At 43.3% G+C, this 14523-nt stretch overlaps 1 protein-coding gene across 1 annotated transcript in view; it reads right to left on the bottom strand.

Moving 5' to 3' along the window:
- CNOT1 (CCR4-NOT transcription complex subunit 1) overlaps window positions 1–14523 on the bottom strand; it is a 4219019-nt gene that overhangs the window by 1459253 nt on the left and 2745243 nt on the right. The gene's annotated exons all lie outside the window — the stretch shown is intronic.

Here is a 14523-nt window from a genome sequence, read left to right as displayed (position 1 = left end):
CTCAGAACTTCGAGCTCAGCAGAAGTAACCGTCAAGGTCAGGGGGAAAGAGGGAGGGGATGGTTGCTGACAAATGAAGTTTACCTACTCAGATGGAACGTTATGGTGAGTACATAACTTCTTTATCTGAAGTAGTTAACTTCATTTGATCAGCAACCTGTGGGACAGAGTCCCCAGCTACCCAAAATCTTGGGAGGCCCTTAAGTAAGGTTATTCCGGAGCACTGCAGAGCTAAAGGAAGCCCTTCCCCTAGACACCAAATCCAGTTTATAATGAGTAATAAAGGTGTGAGAGGACGCCCAGGTAGCCTATGAACAAATGTCATCCAGGGAAACTCTAGACCAGAATTGCGGTAGACGTTGCCATAGAACATGTGGAATAAGCATGAACTCCTACTGGTTCTGGTAAACCAAGCTCTCTATACACTTGCAGGATAGAAAGGAAAATCCACCTAGTGTGAGTCACCTTTGAAACTGGTTTCCCTAGAAAAGGCTTAGCAAAGGAAACAAAAAGTTGATCAGATTTACGAAAGACTGCCATCCTGTGCAAATAAAAACATAACTGCCTGTGAACATCCAGCAAATGAAGTTTGTATTCCCCTTTGTTCTGAAAATTAGGGGGAAAAACAGGCAAATTAATAGACAGATTAATGTTAGTCTCAAAAGCAAGTTTAGGGAGAAAAGACTGATTAGTCCTGAGAGACACCCTATCCTTATGAAACACTACATATGGGGGTTTCATACAAAGAGCCTGAAGCTCAGACACACTTCTGGCTGAGGTGATGGCTACCAGAAAAGCAGTCTTCCTTGACAAGAATTTTAAGTCAACTGATGCTGAGGGCTCGAATGGAGGTGCAACTAAGGCCTGAAGAACCAAATCCCACAGCGGGGATGGATTCTTAATAGGAGGTCTCAGAAAAAAAGTGCCTTTCAAAAAGGTCTTACAAATTCTGGCAGCAGCGAGAGCCTAAACTGTCCCGTAGATGGAAATGGGAAATAGCAGTCAGCTGGACCTTCACTGTGGAAGAGCTGGCTCCTTGCTGGAAGATATGAGACAAAAAGTCTAATACCACTTGGATCAGAGTGGTAAAAGGATGCAAATTTCTCTGTGAAGCCCAAATGGAAAAATGTCTCCATTTGCTACAGTAAATTTTCCTGGTAGAGGATTTATGTGCCACCAAGATGGATTTAACAGAGGAAGAGATACCGGAGTCCTAGCAACTACAGGAACTGGAGCAGCCAAGCGGTGAGCTTCTGTCCAGATTTGAAGGAAGCATTCGAGGGATGAGAATCAGATCCGAATGGGATCCAAAATTCAGGGTGGTGCTATGAGATGAGACCACAGAGGCAGGAAAACCAGGCTTGACGAGGCCAGAATGGGGATATGTGGATAATTCTGTTCCCCAACCAACGAGCTTTCTGCAAGAATTTTGTCATGAGCAGGAGCAGGGAGATGCGCATAAAGAAGACCGGGTGGTCAAGCATGAACAAGAGCATCTCTGGGGGCTTCCCCCGTTGGGGGAATTAGAACGAAAAACTCACTGCACTTCACGTTGGATGGTGATGTGAAGAGACTGCAGCAAGGTTGACCCAACTTGAAGATCTGTTCTGCTACACAAGGGTTCAGAGACCACTCGTAGGGAGAAACGATAGTTCTGCTCAATTTGTCTGCCAAGATGTTGGACCGACCCGGAATGTGCATTGCTGTCAGAAAGTGGTTGATTGAGATCGCCCATTCCCCAACTCTCATGGCTTCTCAAAGAAGGGATAAAACTTCCCCTGCTTGATATAGACCACTGACATATTGTCTGACTGGATCACATAGTTCCCAGAGGAAGATAAGCCTGAAGGGCCTGCAACGCTAAAAGGACCTCTCATCTCTAGAACACTTATATGCAGAACGGTCTGAGTCCACCCTTGGACAGTCCTGCAGAACTGCCCCACCCTAGGCGAGGCATGGTCAACAAAGCGCCCACCAAAATCAGATCAGCCACCACAGAGAGAATTTCTACACTCTGCTCAGAGGATCGAAAATAGTTGTAGTAGACCACTGAACACAACATCCACTGTAAAACTGTGCAACAGGATCAGGTTGATAGCAGCCATGGACCCTAAAGACCAATTCGCTGTGCAGGGTGAGCCTGCAAACCAGGCTGTGTAGTCTTCGAGTCAAAGCCACCCAAAGAGAACCTATTCTTTCCTACAGTCTAACCTGAACAGGTGAGACCCCAGAGACTATAGTCCCAGCGAGGGAGACCTGGATGAACCATCATGAGTGATCTAATTTCAATGAAACCTATCCCTAATAGAAGACAGGTCTGGCAGGCCTAAAGCCATGACTTGAACACCACTTCTGGAGAAGGCTGGAGGACGAACTGATCTACTGGCCCCATTCAAAGTCTGAATGACCATCCACTGGTATGGCACTGATCCTCTTTCTGGAGCACCCAGTCCTCCCAGAATGGGCAGTGAGGCCTAGAACTGAGACCTCGAAAATAGGCATTCCATCCTCTGACCTGAAAATTTTTTCTCTTTCCAGATGCCTTGCCTCTCATCCACTGCTATTTACCAGCTTTTGCCCTCGCTGGTTCCTGGAAAAGGACCTTTGAGGGATAGCAGTCAGCTCTGGACAAGCGTTCGCAGACAGTCTTCCTGAACAGGATCGAACCGTTGCGTTAAGGATGCCTTGAAGGGTTCCAAGAAATCTGAGAGAGAGCAAGGCGTGATGCCTACGATACCTGACCCGCTAGCCATAGCGGCACCTGTGGTGTGAATAGATGCATGGACTTATTGGACACAGATTTGAGTGTGGCCATATGAGCCAGAAAGTCCATTTATCCTCGGCCGACATGGACTCCAGAGGAGACTCCGCGTACTCATTCACAAGGTCCTGCTGCAGTCAATTACGTTGGCCAAGTAATTCAGTGCCCTTATAGTAAAGGTAGCTAAAGCAAAAGTCCGTTTTCCAAGATGGTCCATCACCCTGGACTCCCTGTCTGGGGGGTGGACTGAGGAACTTTCCTGGGCGAGTTCCTTTTTTGTGGCCGCCGCCACCACCACGGCATCAACCGGGGAGCCTTTTCTCTAAGAAGCTGTATCGGCCAGGGGGCTCAATATTTTGTCAGGCCGTTTGCGTATTGGCTCCACAGTGTCTGGATCCTTTCAAGTTCTGGTGTAATAAGGTCCACCAGAGGGTCGGCTGGGGGGGGGGGCACCCAAGAGGTAGATGGACCTGTGTGGAATGCCTCCAGGAATAACGGCTCATCAGAGGAAGGGTTTTGGACCAAGGATTTCCATTATGTCTCCGGGGGGGGGGGTGTTCTGGGGGAAGATTCCCCTTCCTCCAAGTCGGTACCCTCAGTGAGGGACTTGGGGGAGTCCAAGTGTCTCCTTTTACACTGGCGTTTGTGAGGAACCTCCTCGGGTGGACTCTCCGGGGAGGGCTCACAAACGGTTTTGTGTTCCTCCAGGGGAACTGGCTGGGGTGCAATAGACACAGGCTATCCCTGGGGGGACTGGATGACAGAAGACAAACCCAGCTGCGAGGGGGCAGGGATGGACCCCGAGGAAAGAGTGAGGGGTCTCAATCCTTCAGAGAGAACCCTCTCCACAACGAGAGCCGAAGGGAGAACCAGCTTCCCTGAAACTGGTGGTGCGGGTAGCCGCGACCCTCTGATCCGATGAAGGGATTGGGGCCGAAGTTGGAATGGCCGGACCCAAAAGGACGGGATGCCCCAACCACAATGAAGCCGATGACACACTCATCCGCACGAATCAGACACCCAGCTCTCGGCTCTGAGAGCTCTGATCCGAAAGAGAATCAGTCAGACCAGAGGGCATGGCCGACATTGAGGTAGAAGGTACAATCGGTGCCGACCCCCTGACTCCGGAAGCTCCTCGGATCCAAAGACTCCGAAATGTGATGGTGGATCGGAGAAGGAGCTATTGGGGCGAAAAGCAGCGATCTGCACCGATGGGAGGCAACACTCCCATCGGCAGTTGAGTTTGTAGAAATCTTTGCATCATCCGATCCATGTCTGCTTCAGAGATGCTTCGAGTAGATCTGGAGGACGGTGCCGACCCGAAGACCAACAGAGGCTGGTCGGGCCTCCTTCGGCTCCGGAGAAAAACGTGGTGAACAGAACTGAGGGGAGGATGGCCTAGTAACTTTGACAGGAGACAAAATCACCTTAGTGGGAGGGGCCGATGGATCCAACTCGGCCTGCCACTAGTGGCCCTTCTCTTGATCTCTTTTTCCTTTTCTGTTTGTCTCTGTCTCCCTGTGTTTTTCTTTCATTCTCTCTTTCTTGGCCTCTCTCTCTTCCTGTGGCAAGGTGGGAGGGTGAGTCCCAGACAGGGGAGGAGGGCCAGAAAGCTGGACAGCCACGGCTGTGGAAAAGCTGTGGAAGCAGAAGATGATGATTCCGCGGGTAGAAGACCTACCAGAATCAACTTGTTCCTGATCCCGCATGGCTCGGGAGTTGAAGGCCGCACAGATTTTGCAGCGGATGACAAATGAGGCATCCCCAAGCACTACACACAGAGTGTGACAGTCAGCGACAGCTTGTGGCCACACACTGTGCACTTAGAGAAAGTCACTTTCTGACTTTCCGACATAGTACATGTACACACACACTACAGGCGGGAAGGGGCCTACACTGACACAGTTAACAACTTTCTAACTCAAAAGCAAAAATCTAGCGAAAAGAGAACAGAATATATATATATATATATATATATATATATATATATATATATATATATATATATATATATATATATCAAAGGGGTACATACAGACCAATATAATTCAAAAACCCTGACAAAACTTGCCTGGAGCTCAAAAATCTGCCAAAGCCACAGCAAACGAAATCTGAGGATTGGAAGTAGGTTGCAGTATAGTATGGGAAGGGGGGAGGAGCTTGGATCTTTTTGCTTGGTATTTTGCCGGCTTGGATCCATGTCGGATCCGAAACCCACAGGTTGCTGATCAAATGAAGTTAACTACTTCAGATCATCCATTTTTCCAGTCTCGTGAACAGGTGCATTCTCTTGCAAAAAGAACATCTTTCTGCAGCTTCCCTCTACTTTTTTTTTTTCAATGCCTTCTTTAAACAGCACAGCAAGTTACAGCAGTATTCTGCATTAACTGTTTGCCCTTCAGAGTGTCATTACATCACCTTCCTCACCCCAAAACACTGTGGCTATAAACTTTCCTGCAGACTTTTGGGTGCTGAACTTCTTTGGCCTTGGTGGACCAGAATGCCACCATTGCATAGAGTGTTTTGTCTCAGGATCATAGTGGTGTAACCATGTTTCATCAACAGTAACTAGTCATTCCAAAAAGTTAGCACCAGCTCAACGAAAATGCTACAAAACCAACTTGGAAGTGTCCACTTGATGTCTTTTCTCATCTACATTCAAACATTTGGGCACCCACTTGGCTTACAGCTTCTGATTATAAACCCAACACATTCCCTGGATATCTGTAGTGTCTCAGCAGTTGTTTTAGCCGATAACCGCCGATCTGCCAAAATCTGGCCATGGATATGGTCAGTAATTTCAGGAGTTGACACTATTTGAGGTCTGCATCTTCGGTCTCAAAACTTCCACCCTGAAAGTTTGCACACCACTTCTTCACAGTTGAGTAAGAAGGGCACTTGTCACTCAAGAAATATGAACTTAATGAAGGCTCGGAGTTCCACACTTGAAATTCCACACTTCTCGTTGACATGGTTCAATCAATTATCTAAAACAATGTCAAAATACAGCAGTAAGATTCTGCAAATTGGCACTTGATGAAATAACCCTCTTTTCAGCTACAGAGGCAAAATAACACTCAGAATTTAGAAAGATGGTCGGGCTTAGAACTTTTCAGCAACCTCTCGTAACAGAAGGGATGGATGTAAAATGTTATGATAGTATGTACAGAGATTATGTGAAGAAGAGATAATTGGTTATGCATGTATTAACAAGAATCAGAGCATGAAAGAAAAAGTAAATGATGGAACTTGAAGGTAGCTAGTGGGGTCAGTGTAGAGAAACTGAGGTAAGTCAGTGATGACAGTAACAGAGCCAAGTTTGGAAGACATCATGTTCTTTAAAAATTTTAAAGAACTAGTCAAATCAGAGGTAAGCTTTAAAAGGAGAGGAATTGAAGTCCATAACTTTGAGAGACAGAAGAGAGCTAATCTCCTGCTGAGCTGTTAGATTTTGTAGTTAGGAGTGATTGCAAAGTGGATCAAAGCTATCTTATTAGTCAGTAATTTCATAGACTGTATTAAATTGCTGTACAGTTGTTAGGCTGACAGTTTAGTATGAGCTGTGGTTAGTTGGTAATAGGTCAGGTGATTTGACAGCTGCAGCCATTTAAATTTTTAGTGCATCATAATGATGAGAAAAGAATGGATGGTTAACAGCAAATTTTGCTTTTTCATTGCTTAGATTTGATAACAGATTAGATTTAAGGTTTGTATGTATGGGGGAAGCATACAATAGTGAAGGTAGGAATTATGACGAAATGGAGATAGCAAAGGTGAGTGGAAATCAAGGTGGAAACCAAAGGGAAGCAAATATTGGTATACAGCAATTCACTTGTGGGACTAGCAATAAAACATGATAAAGGATAACCCAAAACAACAAATATTGCTGACAAGGACATTATGAACATGCTAAGATAATGCAGAAAAGAGTAGAAAGGAAAGGAAGAGTGTAAGGTGAGGAAGTTTAGGAGCAACTATCCTACAGCAATGGAGTCATAGCATACAGGGACATTTGTAGGTGCATACAAACATACAGAAACAGATTTCAGCCATCAATGAAACATTAACATGGCTGACTTGGGAGGAAAGGAGTAGAATTGTAGAGGAATTATGAAAGTTATGTGACATGCCAAACGTAACACATTCAAATTGTTTTAGAAGATACAATTGAGATTAGGGTCGGAGCTTTGAATAGTCCGTTGTCAACTAGGTCATTAGGAAGGGATTACCACAATTTGGGGCAAGAACAGAGAATATGCGATCTGATCTATGCAGTAAAGTATTACAGAGTAACAGAAGTCCCACAGAAGAGGGGTAACTGCAGAATGCAAAACAGGAAATAAGGGAATACCTGGATAATGTGCATGACTTTAAAAAGATTGCTATCAAGCAACTGTTTTTGATAACTATTGCATCTTAGGTGACAAAAAGAAAAAAGGGTTGAGCCAATAACAAGAAAAATAACCAGAGATCCTGTAGAGGTAATAGAGATTTCAGAAATTTTATGAAAATCTGTATAAATTAGAGAAATGTAGAAATCAAGTAAGAGAACGAATGGAAATATTTATGGAAGTATGCCAAGTTTAGAGGTAGATGAAGCTCAACAATTAACAGTTAAAACAGGAGAAAACAAGAAAAACAGTAACATATATATCCATCTTCTGAAAGTTTCCAGGAACAGATGGAATTCCTGTGGAAGTTTGGAAGCTAGGAGAGAAGAAAGTGATAAAGATCTGGAAGGTTTTGTTTAACAGTATTTTAAAAGGAGGGGAAGCATCAATGCCATAGAATAAAGTTGTTGAGGCTATTAATACCTAAAGATAGCAGACCCAGCTTCATACAGGTGCAATTCAATTTTAAACCACGATTATAAAGTGTTTAGGTCAGTAACAGCTAAAACACTAGCAAATGTTTGGCCAAAACTGAGCCTGAGCTATGGATCAATGTGGATTTGCAGAGGGGAAAGCAAACATCTGACAACGTAAACAGAATGATGATCCAGAAGAAAGGGGAATGTAGGAAAATACTGCTGCTAGTGGGTCTTTTTGCACAGTAAGCATTCGGTAGAGTAAATTGGGATTTTATGAATAGGACAATGGAAACGTTTGCATTCCCTGATGCAGTAAGGTTAGAGATGTACAAGGGATTGAAGGGAAGAATGTGGGAGGGTTCTTCTCTAATAACTTATGCCTGAACAGAAAAAACAGTCAGGGCGTTCTCTTTTCCCTTTATTTGTTTAATATTTAGAGCTATTAGCAAAGAAAATGGGAACTCAAATTCAAGGAAATAATTGGTATAGTAATCAAGAAAATTTGGCTTTATTTACAGACATTTTGTACCTGAAAACCAGAAAAGGACATCTCAGTGCTGTAGAACACAGTTTCAAGTCTTTTCAGGAAATAAAGTAAAGGCTATATCTGTAAATTGTTCCACACAAGTGTTTCAGCAATACCAATATTTATGGGGACACAAAATGAAGTATTTTAACAGCACATATTAAAAAGGATTCTATTATGGCAGCTAAGGATAGTAGAGAAAAGAAAATTGAGAAACTGAAAGTTCTTGTTTATGGATAGCAAGATAAAAGCAATGAAAATGTTTTAGTCCCTTTAGTTTTATGTACAGGTCAGGCATATTTTTATCAACAGAGTTGTGGACAGTAATTAACAGATGAAGGAATTTATCTGGAACGTGAAGAGGGCAAAGTCAAAGTGGGATAAATTGATCCTTCCAACAGCTGGCTCACAATTACCTGATTTAAAGGGATATTTTAGAGCTACACAATTTAAGACTCGTATATGCAACAGAAAAAGCTATAATTAGGTTCATAGATTAGTACTAAGCTAACTGCCCTTGTGAGCCATTTTAAGCTTAGCCAATTATCCCTTGTGAGACTCAAACCCAGCACCATGTGTTTGTAAGGCAAACACCTTAACCATTAGGCCACCCTCCCAACCCCAAAGTTTCAAAGTTCAAAAAAATTCAAAAATTCAAAGTGGAAAGGGATGACGATGAAACAGGGAAATTTAAGAAATAAGGAGTGTGGGATTTTGGATGCAGATCTTTGAGGAGAAAAGCCAAAGGAAGAATGCTTTCTGTTACTTTGTGAATATAATATAAGAACTAAGCCAACGAGAGAATGAAGGAAGGAGATTTTGCTGGTTGGAATGACTGCAATTAGGGGTACAGAGAATAGGCAACATGGTGCTGAAATTTAATGGAGAAAACTGGAAAATGAACCAAGGTATTGAGAGCAAACAACTACAGTGGAAGGCAGCAGAAGGGGGAGAGGCTAAGAAAACATTTTGACTGCAGGTTAAAAACTGCTTTCCTTACCAAAGACGAAGAGTACTAGTGAAGAGAAAAGGATAAGGAAATATTAAGTGAAAGCCTGCTCAGGTAGAGTTCTTAGCAGAGTCTAGAAAAGAAGCTGCTTTTAAAAGGGATAATTAAGTAAAGCATGTAAAATACTGCATGGTAACTATAGGAATCAGACGAGGTTAGAAAAGATTCACAATTCACAAAGAAACAATGGAGAGATGGAATGCTCCCAAGTGCGCGACAAACTGTAAAAGATTAGGATTTTTGCTTGGAAGTGTCTGCATAGGTATTTTTATACCCTAGACTCATTCCAAAGAACTTCTCCTTAGGTAGCTGATTAAAACAAAGAGTGAGAAGGTCACACTGAAAAACCTAACAGTAAAAACTAAATGAAAACTCCAGCCAAGCTAGAACTTCCAATGAGTGACCTCCGAAACCTCCTGTAACAAAGGCACATGGGATATGTGCAAATGACCCTTATGAACATCAGGTGTTTCAGCTATGCAAATGCTGGAGGTGTGATGGGGAGAAAGATGCAACTGAGAATATATGTTTTGGGAGTATAATGAGTTGGCAGACTTTAAAAATCCCCTACGCAGTAATACGTCAGAAATATTGGGTGAGCAAATGGGCAACTATGGAAATAATTTTCCTGAGGTGGAACCCAGGATCTGAACTGCACAGACAAAGGCAGGCCTTGATAAGCTTAATTTTGGTGGCTGCCAAAATGCAGCTACTGAAAAATGAAAAAAGTCTAAACTGCATTTGAAGGAATAAATATTTTAAAACATACAAGAAATGGAAGTGGGTAGGAGTAAGTTATAAAGAAAAAAAAGAAATTGTGGGAACAACACATGCAGAATGTTTTGGAGAGGAGTGATGTTTAAGGGAAGGTAGGAATTGATCAAATTATGTAATTATTGGACTGATGATGGTTATGCAGAACAACAAATGAAATCTATAATGTCTAAATGGGAACACGTTGATATGTTGTTTCTTTTAGATTAACATATATTTGGCCGTGTCTTAAATGATAATGCAGTAAAGGTATTAATGAATATGGGGAAAGTACAGTTGTGTACACTTACCACAAATGTAGATGTTAGTGTATTCACTGATGCAGTCATCAAACTTGGGTTATCTGCTTGCAGTAGCCCTCAGTCGGCCTGATTAACAAATTCTTGGGTCCTGCGTCGGTTGCTGTCCCTTCTTCCGTGATGGCAAGGGTATAAAACATGCAGCCGATGCCATTACATCAGTTTTTCTTGCCCCAGATGTCAGGTGCCCCTCTAATGGGAAACAATTAAATCTATAAATATACAAGGTTATACCTCCAACAAAAAAGCAAATACACCAAAAAGCTTTTGAGCATAGTAAAGGAGAGTAGAGGTATAGCCAAAAAAGTTAAGGGGCTGGAGGGAGGGTAACCAGGACTGCAACAGTGAATACACTCTAACATCTACATTTATGCTAAGTGTACACAACTGTACTATGTTCTTCGTGTTTCACTGTTGCAGTCATCACATTTGGGTAGATTCCCAAAGCTAAGGATGGGAGGAGGAATTTAGATAGCATTAGGACCAGCTATAAGGCCCTGCAAGACTGCAGTGGCAAAGCCAGCTCTGGATTTAGAGAAAATTGGAAGATGGTAATGCTTGGTGAAAGTATGTACAGAATTCAAGGTAGTAGCTTCTAAGATGTCCCTGGTAGGGACGCCTCTGAGAAAGGCTGTAGAGGTAGATGCAGACCTGGTTGAGTGGGGTCTGATCCCCTGTGGGATATGTTTTCCATGGTGCTTGTAACAGAAATGAATGCAATGGCCTATCCATTTGGAAATGGTTTGCTTTGAAATAACCTTCCCCTCTGCCCCTGCAGCAAATGCCACCAGCAGTTGTTCAGATTTCCTTGGAGGTTTAGTCCTGTTCCAAGCAGAATCTAAGTTGTCTGTGCACATCTAAGGAGTGCAGAATTCGTTCCCCTTTATGTGGATTAGGAAAAAAGGTTGGCAAATGGACTGATTAAGGGCCACATTGGATACCACCTTGGGCATGAAGGAGGGATTGGTTCTGAGGGACACCCTGTCCGCATGAAAAATGATGAAAGGCTCCACTGCTGTAAGGGCCTGTAATTCAGATACCCTTCTTGCTGAAGTGATTGCTAAAAGGAAAGCTGTTTTCCAAGAAAGGAATTTTAAATCTGCAGTAGCAGCTGGCTCGAAAAGGAGGAAGAGTGAGTTTGTCCAATACAATGTTAAGGTCCCAGGCTGGTGTTGGAGCTCTCCTGGGTGGTCGTAAATTTCTGGCCCCTCTGAGGAACTGTCTGAGCAGTGGATGAGAGAAGAGGGGAGGGTTCTATGTTATAATGAGCAGAAACGGCTGAGGCGTGAATTTTAATGGAGGAGAAAGACAGGCCCTTGTGAAGCATCTCCGTTAAGTATTGTAAAATCTGAGGTAAATTGGGCACTGCTGTGCTCATCCCTTGAGATTGGTTTCAGGCACAGAATCGTTTCCATTTTTCAGCATAAGATTGTCTAGTACTAGGCCTCCTTGCCTCTAAAATGATATCCATAACTATTTTACTGAGGGATGGTAAAGGAGAGATTAGGTAATTAGCCAGGCTGCTAGGTTCAGTGTTTGAAGCGGAGGGTGCAGAATCTGGTTATCCCTGCTGAGACAATAGGGTAGGAGTCAGAGGCAGGTGCCAAAACAGTGACACACTGAGGAAGAGGCACCAGTGTTGGTGTGGACAGTCTGGTGCAATCAAAATCGTACTTTGTCTTGTTTGATCTTTAGCAGTACTTTGGAAAGAATCTTTAACAGTTTGCATAGATGTAGCTTTTCCTCTATCTTTAAGAACTTCTGCCTTGTTGCCAAACAGGCGGTCCCGGTTAAGGAGCATCCAGTATTTAACATGATCTGGAAAGGATTGCTCCTTAAGCCAGCCTTTAAGTACAGACCGTTCAGCCCTGCAAAGGCCTCTAGAGAATCAAAACCACACTGCAAAGTATGTTTTCCCACTTGTTCAGCTGAATGCAGTAAATCTTGTAAATCATTATTTTCAGCACAATCAGGAATCAACATCCTTTTCTGTTTAAGCAATCCAATAAATATGCTGCTGATACTTTAACATATGAAACTGGCAGTTTAAGGACCTAATGGAAAAAGTTGCAGAAATGTATACCTTCTTACCCCATCTATCCACCACCCTGGAATCTCTATCAGAGGGGTAGGGTTTCGCAGTAGTAGCTTTAATGCCCTTGGTTCCCTGTGAAATGGTCTCAGGAACCGCAGTAGGATTTTAAAAGGAACTTGAGAGTCAGGGATCCTGTAATATCTATCAGGTTTTCTAGGAGCAGGAGGTAGAGAGTCAGGGGCTAGCTACATTCCGCATCATAACATTAATTGTCTGGTACAGGAGGCTAAAAGGCCTGTGCTGTGGCAGGAGTAAGACATCCCTAAGCCTCTTTTTAGAATCAGAGAACTCTTGACTTTCCCCTAAAAATGCTCCGGAGAGTATGCAAGGTTTCACCAAAAGAGAACTCCTCGGGGGGGGGGGGGGGTCAAAGGGAATAGAGTCCTCAGCATCAGAATCCTCATAAGTAGATAAGGGTAAATCCTGGTCATCAGAAGAAACAGAAAATTCAGAATCCTGGTCAAAAGTATCATAAGCAAACTCAGTCCTAGGTCTCTTAGAGGTGGAAGACTGGCTTCCCTTGATTAAAGTAATAAGGACTTCAGTCATTCTTATAATTTGTTTTTTTGGCAAAGAGGCCTGACCATGCGGTCTGGGCATCAGTTTTCTAGTCATGGTTCAAGTTCTAGGCCTTGAAGAAGAAGATGGCGTCTGTTTAATATGCAAGTCAGTAGGGCCTGAATACACCCTCAGAAGCCGGTGCCTGCACAGCAGCTCGGACCCATCAAGGTAGCGACATCCGCAGGTTCCACAGTTGAAGCATCTCACGGCATACGGACTTGAATGGGTCTCAGTAGAGGCCTGAATAGTATTTATCAGGGGCTGCAGCACCTCACTGAGTACCGGCAACTGGCTTAGAAAGTAGGCAGTTTGAACCTAGGCGACCTGTCTCTTTCTTTATCTTTGTGTTTTTCAGAATGTCTGTAGTCAGATGGCTTACTGAAGGCGTATCAGGATAATTGAACCGAGTACCAAAATATTTATAAAAATATACAGAGATAAAGGTGGTTTAAGTAAGGCACAAAACCGACAGCGAGAGTGGTCAGGGCCTAGGCAAGGAATACAGTACTGAATGAAAATCTTTATGAGGTATTTGCTTTCCACAAGTAATGCAATTATTTACTTTTACTGACGAAAGAATTCCCCAATGGGGTAACTTAGCTTTAGAAGACTTTGGTTCTGAAACTTCGAAAATGAAAATTTCAGGAGTCGGCCGACTGGGACTTGCGAACTGCTTCTGTTTTGGGCACCGCACGGCAAGAAAGACTGGTGTACTGATGATGGCTGCAAGTTTTATACCCCTGGCGACCTGACGTCAGGGAAGAAGGGACAGCAACTGACGCAGGACCCAAGACTTTGTTAATCAGGCCGACTAAGGGCTACTGCAAGCAGATAACCCAAATATGATGACTGCAACAGTGAAACACGAAGATAATCAGTAAAGGGTTAATTATACAGCCTTGTGGGACCCATGACGAAAGCAGGCAGAGTCTGACAGAGAAAATGAAAGTTATGTACTCAACATAATGATAGATCTCATGTTGCCTTTCTCTGTGGGGTTCAACCTATGGATTCTCAAATCTGAGACTGGCCATATCTCAGAGACTTCAGCTGGCTGAGCTCCACCTCATCTACCCACAAGGCCTTGCTCAACTAATACCATCTCAGAGTTTGCCTCTTTGCCTCATCATTATAAAAGAAGTCACCAAGGATCTGACAAACAAGGCAAAGCAACCACCCCGATGAAAAAGAACTCTACAAACATGCAGTGACAGGAGTGGGAGAAGGTTGAACAGGACAGAAAAAAAGATACAGATCTATCCTTATGGAGAGTACATGACTTTTCTATGTGATGTACTTTTCATCTGGATTTATCCTGTGGGCAGAGTCCCCAGCCATATAACATCCCAGGAAGTTCTAAGCAAGGATATCCCACAGTACAGTGGAACCAAAGAAAGCCCTAGATCTTGAATGATGTCCAGCTTGTGGGACAGAGAAGTTATGAGGGCCCACACAAGTAGCGGCAGCACACAAATAATCCAAGAAAACTCTAGAGAAAAAGGCAGTGGAAGTAGACATACCACTGGTAGAATGACATTTCAGTTTGTGATGCATGATCTTTCCCTTCAAACTGTACACAAAAGCAATGCAATACAGCTAAGTTGGGACACTGTAACCTTGAAAAAGGCTGACACATCGAGACTTGGAAAAGGAAATAAAACTGAGACTTCCTGAAAGATTTTGTCCTAT

This window comes from Protopterus annectens, chromosome 8.part0 (assembly GCF_019279795.1).
Source record: "Protopterus annectens isolate FY-2018-M chromosome 8.part0, PAN1.0, whole genome shotgun sequence".
NCBI classification, from domain to species: Eukaryota; Metazoa; Chordata; order Ceratodontiformes; family Protopteridae; genus Protopterus; species Protopterus annectens.
This window is presented reverse-complemented; position numbering and strand designations above follow the sequence as displayed.